Raw genomic sequence first — 10,000 nt, 5'->3', positions numbered from 1 at the left:
TTCAGGTTTTAAAGTCTGGTACTCTGAACGCACCGAGGTCATTCGTGTTTCACGACAGAAATGTCATTAAACCAGTGTGTGAATATCTCCTCGCTTTCGACCCGTTCTGCACATTTTCACAAGGAAAGGCACTCCAGCTCTCTGCTTTTCCATACACCAACGAAACAGCTCTTACTGGCCTGTTTTAATGTTAAAAGAGGATTACAGCCTTGGTTATGTCTGGATATTAGCAGTGGCTTAGTTTTTTTTTGTTTTTTTTTCCATCTAATATGGTTATATTTTAAATAGGAAAACTATAATGTAATTGTAAAATGTAAATTAGCTTTATTATTGATATAAAATATTACTTTACTTAATAGCGTTAATATTAATGACATAAGATTTTTAAAATAAATATATGTTTATTTTATATTGAATGTATGCATATATATAGTTTATGAAAAATATTAAAAAAATATATTAATATATATATATATATATATATATATATATATATATATATATATATATATATATATATATATATATATATATATATATATATATATAAATAAAATGTAAATATTTTTAATAAATTATATATACAGTATATGCATACATTTTCATAATATATATATATATATATATATATATATATATATATTTTTTTTAATATATATATATATATATATATATATATATATTTTTTTTTTTTTTTTTTTCATATATATATATATATATAAAAAGTATTTATTTTAAATTATATATATAAAGTTGATTAAAATAATTTTAAATTAACAAAAACTTAAATTATTTACTAATATAAAATGTATATTAAATAATTCCATTTTTGATATAAACATCATAATATTAAAGTTTAAGGCAAAAGCATTCACAGAAATAATGGAAGCAAAGCAAGTCACATAATCAGTAACTGCAACGCTTAACACCTTAACTCACCACACTACTGTTCCAGCTACTTCCGCATTTCCATCAAGCGTGTGAAGACTTCCAAAGATAACCAAGGCTGTCCAGAAACGCACGTTTTAGTGGTGCACGGGAAAATACTTTCATCTTAACTAATGCAGCACATGGAGCCACTGCAAGAACACTCGGAAACGTATCTGTCTTACAGTTGAGAGGGAGATGAACGAGGCACTGACCTCGGGTCTGAAACTGTGGGGCCTGGTGTATCTACTGAGTCCAGGGCCTCCCCTGGCTGTGCCGGAGCCCTGTCCTGGGGCCTCCGGGCCACTCTGCCGCTCTAGGCACCACTCCTGCTCCTCCCTGCGCCCGTACTGTGAGTGAGGAGGGGAGGAAAGGGTCGGGGAGGTGGAGGAGACAGAGGGAGGTGCACGGGACCGGTGAACCACAAACAGAATCCACACACACACACACACACACACACACACGAGACAAGAAAGAGTGGAGGGGAAAAATCAAACTCAACGTGGGCTTAAGCCAAACTCAGAGTGTGAAATGCAAGGGTGACACACACCGTACTCCAAAAAATGATTATGAGTTCAAAAAATGATTGAATGGATAACAGAAAGAAAGAAAAAAAAAAAAAAAAAAAAAAGAAAGAAGAGAGAGCCAGCGGGCTACAAGACAAAGAAAAGCGCAAAAAGAAACACCAACTTAAAGATGATGGCGTAGGAGAGAGACGAGAAGAGAACGAGAATGAGGAGGAACAGAATCATGGGCTGAAACATCTGGGGACCGAATGAGGGACGAAGAGAGAAGAAGGGAAGGGCCAAGGGGAAAAAAGAATGCAAAACACTGGTTATGAAGCGCATGCGATGGGGATACATGAGTCTTACAACCAATAACCCAAAATGTGCAGTGACTGACAGCTGAGACTAAACGCCAGTGGTGTCGTGCCAAATCCAGGACCGGGTCAAAAGCCTGACGTTTTACTAACGCAGCTGGAAAATATCGCTCGGTTAACGTTACGCTATTCGTTTAAAGAAAGTATGATTATTTTAGCAATTAACTATATATTATTTTTCATTTTAATTACAATATTTTAATTACATTTAATTACAATTTAATTTAATTACAATTTAATTACAATTATTTTAATTACAATATTACATTCTATTGTTAAATCATCAAAGAAATAATACTATTAGTAATACCAATAAATAAAATAAAAAGCAGCTATTTTAAAATTCTAAATGATCATTTAAACTATTATTTGAGCTAATAATGATTCAAATGATAATCATTTGAATTATTAGCTCGATTCACATTAATTTTCAATAAAATAATGAAAACATTCATTAGCTAAACAATTTTCTAAAATAATATTCGTGTTGGTACCAATTATTAAGATAATTAATCATTCGATTTTTCTTAAGCTAACAATTAAAATAATATATGTACTTTTTAAATCTATTCACATTAATATCGAAAAAATATACAAAAATATATAAATAACTATTTAATTGAGGATTATTACTGCATATTAAGGATATGCAGTAATATATAAATACGAATCGATCAATATGTTTGTGATACACATATCCTGAAATCAAAGAACTTAAAAAAACCCCCCAAAAAACAACAACAACAACAACAAAAACACACAGTTAAAAAGACCACAGGTTAAAATTTTATAATAATTAGGTCGCCAAGTTAGTATATTAGACGATTTCATAATGTTATTCAGTTGTTAAAAGTTCACAACAGAAAGATGCAATGTTACAGTTAATATCCATATTACATTATGTAATATTATATTATACTTTATAATTACCACTGATGTATTTTTTTTTAATATAATCGCCATTCCCTGATCAGCGATGACAGAGTAATGCTGACGGCTTTTGGATGAGGCGTGACAAACATCTCAAAGGTGTGTAGGACTTTGACAGGGTTTGGATGCGGCACGATGCAGCAGCCATGCGATGAAAGCAGCGCAAAAGCGACCTCAAGCTCTTAAATAAACATCCTATACAGAAGCATTCAGGTCTGTTATCATTAACCTTCTGACCGTTCAAAGATGTGAGGTGGCTTCATGCTTGATGGAGAGTGTTAAGTGGTTGGATTAAAGACAAATGACGTGACCCAAAGCGAAGAACCGCCACGCATTTTAACGACGGCTTCCACCAATAAACATGAGCCAAATGAGCTAATCGGCCAATCAGAGCGCAACTCAAACACCATTGCGCTTAAATTTGAAATATCAAATCATGTTCGGATGCTCGGTTCGTACGACAAGCTAGTAAAACATCAATAGGCGTCAAACCCGTAGTTATGCGTAGGTTATTTGTTGGAAGGTTGACTCATGTTCTCATAAAGCACTTTCAAAGCACAAAGCAGGAAAAAAAAGCTACAAGCAGTTCTATGGAGGGCAGCTTACCGAGACTATTTAGCATATCTGGCAATTAAACATTTGAAAATCATTCATTGAGACAAAAGACACAGCTACGTTGTTCCTGAGAATGATCAACCACATAAAAGTCACATAGAATATATAGAGAAACAAGCATTGAGTGTATTTAGAGCATGTTCACAGGTCACACAGAGCCTCTGGAGGTTACTCGGGAAACAAAAATGCAGTGTAAGCACTTCTTACCAGCCATGTTTCATATTAATGGCTGCATGCTCCATATATGTTGCATCAGCATTAACTGTGCAAATAAAAAAACTACTAGATTTGCTTAGTGACAAACACATTTTTCTGCCATTTTAGTTGATGTTAGTAGGCTATAAATCATGCAACATCAGTCGGGTCCAAAACTGACAAGTGCTGGTAGTTGAAAATACAGTGGAGATGAGTTGAATTTCTGATAACCTTATTAAGAAGTGCAACATGTAAATATGAAAGTATTAAGAACTAAATAATCACAATTTAAGTTTAAGGCCAGAAACAAACTATGCGAATCGTTCTGCAAGCGTTTGTGTTTGTAACACATGTTACATTATTATCTGTGGCAAATATGCATGAAAATAATATAATATTGACTATGAAATACTAAATACCATCGCAGCTTATTTCTGCCACGGAATAAAAAAAAATAAAGGTAATGGCAACTTTTTAACTTTTTCTGAATTCTCGTGCATTTCTGAGTAAACGCAGAAACTGAGATGTTAAGTTGCGATAATGAAAAGTCAAAATTGTGCACAGTAAATTTTGGACCCTGCAAATCAATGAAAATCAAAAAAATACACATAGCCTTGTGAAGCCATGCGGGAAATACCCCTGCCCCAGGTGCGAGACAAGATTGTGGGTAAGAGGATGGGGCAGGTGTTTATGAGCAGCATCGAGGGTGGTTACGCTAGGAAAGGAGAGGGAAGGTCATCTTGGCTGAGCTGGGTGACTCTCGGGGAAATGTGCATTGCATTGTGGGATGTAGTATTCCAGGTGGTGTACCCTATTATATACTGCACATTTTGGCAAATGTAGTACAACAGGTCATCTGGGTAATCCATGCATGCAGAAAATCCACGTACATGTTGCAAAAATAGCACAAATAATATGGTGTTCAAAAAAGATAAACTGGTCAGTTAATTTTGGTAATTGAGTGTTGTTTGGTGAACTTGTTCTGCATTTATGCTGCTGAAGGATATTAATGTCAAAATGAATTAAAAAACCCCAAAACCTTTGCAACTCTGTGTGTCCTTTTGTGTTTGTTGTTGGTAACTGCCATTAATCTTTCACATATCTCATTTTTTTCACACATGACTTGCAAAAAAAAGAAAAGATGAGAAACATCACTGATGCCAAGGCAACTGCATAATCCGTTTGCTAGTCAAATACAGCTCCATATCTTAAGCAAGTCTGCCTATTTCCCTTCTTATCTCTCGGGTTGTTTCATATTTAAGATGAAGAGTCATGCCAGCCAAATTAATTAAATAGCTTCCTTTCTGGTGCAATCAGGACTTTCGATACATGATACATGAAGATGCAGAATCAATATAAAGGTGTATATGCATTCTCAAAAAAGGACTTTCAAATGAGGAAGCAGCAAAGAAAAAAAGGAACTTGCCATGTCATGTGATTGCATGTGACGGCAAACACTGAATAAAGAAGAAAAGGTCGAGTTGCACGTAACCTACCTGGAAGTCGGTCACCAGATCCCTTCCTAGTGTCCCGATGGGCGAGTCCCTCGACATGGAGGTAACAGTAGAAAGGAAGCTGCTAGATTCGGTGAGGTTGGGCATTGGGGAAAGGTCATCAACGCGGTCCCTAAGACCCTCCCCTAGGTGGTCCACTTTGTCCATGAATTGCTGGAGTTCAGAACGGAAAGCCCTCATGCGGGTGTTGATGGAATCCAGCACCTGAGAGTCGGGTTTAGATTCAGCAGAGTCCCCATCTCCTCTGAACTCCGAACCTTCTGCAAGAAGCTCCCCTCCCAGGACAACCAGACGACCTTCTCGGATCAGACTGTCCGTATCGGTTATGAGCCGCTCCACTGTTTTACCAAGCCGCTCAGCTTCACGCCTGACGTTGTTGAGCGACTCCCGGTCTTCCCGTCTGCGCTGGGCCAACTCGGCCACTCCCAGATCACCAGGATCGGAGGGTTTCTCGCCACTGGCGAATCCAGAAGTTGCCGTTTTCTCAAACAAGTCATCAGAGTCACTTTCCCCACCAACAGGACCTTCACGTTTAGGGTGGAGTAGTAGAAGCCTGGCCGTCTCGTCCTCATCCGCTTCTCTTCGGCCGGCATCACTATCCATGTCGCTATCCCTTGGGCTACTGGTGCGTATCCCCAACTGTGCCGCCAAGTCACAGCGTTGCATGTTAGAAATTAGCACCCGGTTCTCGTACTGCAGCTTCATCACTTTCCCACTTAGCTCGTTGATCTGGAGCCTTGCAGTTTTTAGCTCCTCTTGCAGAGTGGTGCCACTCCCTGCTCCCGAGAAACCATTGCCTCCAGGTTTAAGCGTGCCACCATTTCCACCTTCAGCTCCCTCGGACTCCCGGTCAGCTTGGCTGGGTCCAAATTTGAAGCGGTTGAGCTCAGAGGTCAGCTGCTTGTTGTGGTCCTCAATCTCAGAGATGGAGCGCCGCAAAAGCTCAGCCTCCTCTTCCACAAATTGCAAGTGTCTCCGCAGTTCACTTGCAGATTCCAGGGCATCGCCACCGTACGGTGAGGTAGGGACACTCGAGAAGGGTTCACGGCCAAAACAGTCCCTCTCGTATTGGCAGCGTAGATCTTCGTTTTCTGCCCTGAGGCCACGGTTTTCCACTTCCAGCTCTACGATCTTTCTTCCCAGAATGTTGGCTTCCTCTTCCACCAGTTTGAGCCGTAACCGTAACTCCGCTTCCCGAGAGGTGTGGGGGCCTCCACCGGTCACCTCGGCCATGGACAAAGGGCTGTCCACGTCGCCGTATACTGATTTGTACTTCTGCAATTCTTGTTCCAGTTCATCCTTCTCACGGCCAAGTTTTGCCATCTTTTTACGCATAAGAGCCGATTCTTCCTTGGCAAACTGTAGCTGACAGCGCAGATCCGAACTGTCCTCCTGAAGAGAAAGAAATATTTGACTGTAAAAGGCAACACCATTTTAGAAAGGCCTAATAGTAAGAGATTAATCAGCCTGGACAACATATAAGAAATCATGAGGTTCTGTAGTCTATATACTTAACAAGTACTGAGCATATTGTGTTTCCAAAAGGTGGGTTCTAAGCCATGCCATAGAATAATGTCTTTTTTGTTTAAAATAAACATTTTGACGTGAATAACTTACTCTAAAGAACATTTACAAACTATAAAGGATGTTTTATGCACTGTAAAATTTCTTCATGGAACCACAGATGCCAATAAAGAGTCTTTATTTTTAATAGTGTATAAGGCTTGTGAATCGATCTTTGTATTTCGTTGTACACACCTGAGTTAAAGACTTCTTATCTTTGAAGGTTTCTCTACTGCCTCGCCTCCGCAGAGCAGTCTGAAACACAAAAGAGAACACGGCATATAAACTAAAATGTGAAAGTTAGCGCTTCTGAACAATATCCTCAGTTACCGATAGAAAAAATTTAAAATGCAGAGAATAAACAATGCTGAGCCACGCTAGTTTGAGATTTTTTCCAGTTTCAAAACTGGAGGTTCAACCTCAAGTACTGTTCTTAGATGCTGTTATGTATTCAGAAATTGAAATGATAAATTTTTACTGAATGTAAAGCATATGTGAATTTGGGCAAACCAAGACAGCAACCAAGCATGATCAAAGAAAAAAAATCAAATGACTGCATGTTTGGCATGTAATACCGAATAATCAAAAGCACACAGATTGGACAGGTTTGGCAAAAATATGATGTATATATGTATATATTCAGACTGTTGCATCTAGGGTGAAATCATGCCAAATGCACAAGAATGAATCACAAAATTGCATTCTCAGGGTTGCCACAAGAGGCACTATAGCAGACTTGAGTATTAACTGTCTTTTATTTTAATTTCTTCTTCAGTCAGCTACTGTTATGGTGGCGTAACAGTTAGGTAAAGTCAGTACATTAATAGCTAGTTACTAGAAATAACACATCCAATTATTTTGCAGTAACCATTGGCTGACCGTGACATGATCTCTTACTTAAACCAAGAGTTAAGAAGGTAAACTTTGCCCTGCTTACTGATGTGCTGGTCTATCTTGAGTCACACACTGAACTTAAATAGCTGCTGCTGATGGCTGCGATGGCTTGAATCATTTATGGCCAGACAGATGGAAAGTGTGAGATGGGCACAGGAGAGGAAGGAGTTCGAAACTTTTTCATCGACACACAGCAACAGTGCGAGAGGGCCTGAAACCACTCCAAAACAAAGGAGGAGTTGAGGTGATGTCATATTTATGCGAGCGAGTCTGCAATATGGTTACAATTTTCCCATTCACGTTCAGACATCCTCCAATGAAGTCATGACCACTAGCTGCCACAAAAGCATCAATCACACAACCAGTAGGAAAAAATTGACATTTCTAAGCATGCTCAGTCGAGCGTCACTATTCCACCGCTCACACTAATAATCGGCGATTCAAACAAACTCCACAGATTGCACTGAAGTTTAGTGCATAACGAGTCCTCAAATTGTGTAATGCTTTTTACATTACATTTACGCATTTGGCAGATGCTTTTATCCAAAGTGTTGGTTAAAAAGGTTGTTCAGTGTGAATGCAAAGACATTGCTACTGATGCTAGCAACTGCACAGCAATGCCTACATTAGCGTGAAAAAAAAATGGCCAGGACATCTTAGTAACCACATTGAAGTGCCTTGAAACCACCCTGAACAGAATTAGCATTGTGGAAATTATTTTTGCAATTTAACAGGAGACTGCAGCATGTTTGCATAACAGATTATGTTACAAAAATGCATTAACGCATTAGTCTTCAAAACACTCTGGGTCTAATTCTCTCCATCAATTGCTAGCATACACATTTTTAAAACATGCAACAGTAAATCCGTGGCAACTTTAATGAAACACTTCTAATAAAACAGATAAACAATGGGTTCTTTCATAACATGTGCACTTCTTCTGTCATCCTCAGTCCTCCGTGCCTCTTACATTTGCACGATTATCTAATTGGAAAGGCATTACAGCACGCCTGTACTCTGTTGCCTGCGTGCATGTGTTTTCCTACAGGCTTATGTAATGTAACGGGTGTAGCTTAGTGACAATGCCTGATTAAAAAAACAAAAAACAAAACACAAAGCTGCAGAAAACCCGAGCTGAACCCTCGCTGTTAAACCACACTATACGCTCTCACATGCAACGTGGTTGGTAAAAATACATCTCAAAGATTACATGAATTAAACCAGAATATACTCGTTTAGCATTTTTACCATTATTAAATGATCTGAGCTGATATAAACAAATGATTGATGTGTGCTTATTTTTATTCCTCCATTTAAATTTAAGATAAAAGTTTGGTCATTTAAATAAATAATAAAACATGAGTAAAAATTTAATTAGCATTCAAAATACTGGTGGCAGATTTAGTTTTGGAAACTGTAATGATATTTCACAATATTACTGTATTTTTGATCAAATAAATTCAGCCTCGTTGAGCAAAAACTTAGGGTCCCAGTAGGATTTAGTCCCAACTCCAAACCTTTAGGGTATATAAAGAGAAACTTCTGAGCAATAAAATAATGCACAGGCTCAACGTCAGCTGGTATAAGGAGAGAAAACCAGAAAGGCGAGCTGCATGACAGATAGCGCTCACAACGCTGGTGCGTTCAGGCTTAGATAATCATAGTCTAACTACAGCTGACAAATCCTGCTGTCTGGCCTTGTCCCAAATCAGATCACCACCAGTCCTCCGATCCCACCCCACACGCTCCCTACATCCATAGACTGACAGCTAGACTAGTGAATCAGGACGACAGGAACAGATCAAAACACCCACACCCATATCAGCTCATCTAAAGTAGATAAATTTGAATAAATACATAAATATATATATAAATCAAAATGACACGCCTTAAAGGTAGCATACAGGTGGGAAATCATCTTTTAAGGCGTTTAGAGTGTCTATAGTATGTAGTCTATATATCCCGAATTTTTGCAAGACTGTGATTACAAAAATTAAATTGATCTGTACAATAGTAATAAATAAATTTTTACATTTATAAATTTTTAATAAATTTTATTTCAATTTCAATTAAATTTTAAATTTACTTTTAATTTTAATTTAAAATAAATGTAAAATGTAATTGAAATTTAAATTAAAATAGATAAAATTAAATAAAATTAAATTATAAAATAAAATTAAATAAAATAAAATAAAATTAAATTAAATAAAATTAAATAAAATTTAATTTAAAATTTAGAATTTAACTTGCAATTATGAGAAAAAAGTAAGAATGTTAAAATATAAACTCAGAATAAAAGACAAAATTGCGAGATGGAAAATTCAATATTGCAAGAAAAAAATTATTAAATAAAAGATATAGTGTCAGAATTGTGAGACCAAAAGTTTAAGTAATTGCCTCTTTTATATATTAATTTTTCTGGTGGAAAAAAGCTTGAATGTTGTTGATAGATTCATGATCAATTATTTTTGGGTCTTTTGTT

At 37.1% G+C, this 10,000-nt stretch overlaps 1 pseudogene; it reads right to left on the bottom strand.

The window, feature by feature from the left end:
- LOC122335660 overlaps positions 1-10,000 on the bottom strand; it is a 53,036-nt pseudogene that overhangs the window by 15,529 nt on the left and 27,507 nt on the right.

Source organism: Puntigrus tetrazona, unplaced genomic scaffold (genome assembly GCF_018831695.1).
Source record: "Puntigrus tetrazona isolate hp1 unplaced genomic scaffold, ASM1883169v1 S000000846, whole genome shotgun sequence".
NCBI classification, from domain to species: Eukaryota; Metazoa; Chordata; class Actinopteri; order Cypriniformes; family Cyprinidae; genus Puntigrus; species Puntigrus tetrazona.
Note: the sequence above shows the minus strand (reverse complement) of the source record. Positions and strands in the feature narration are given on the sequence as shown.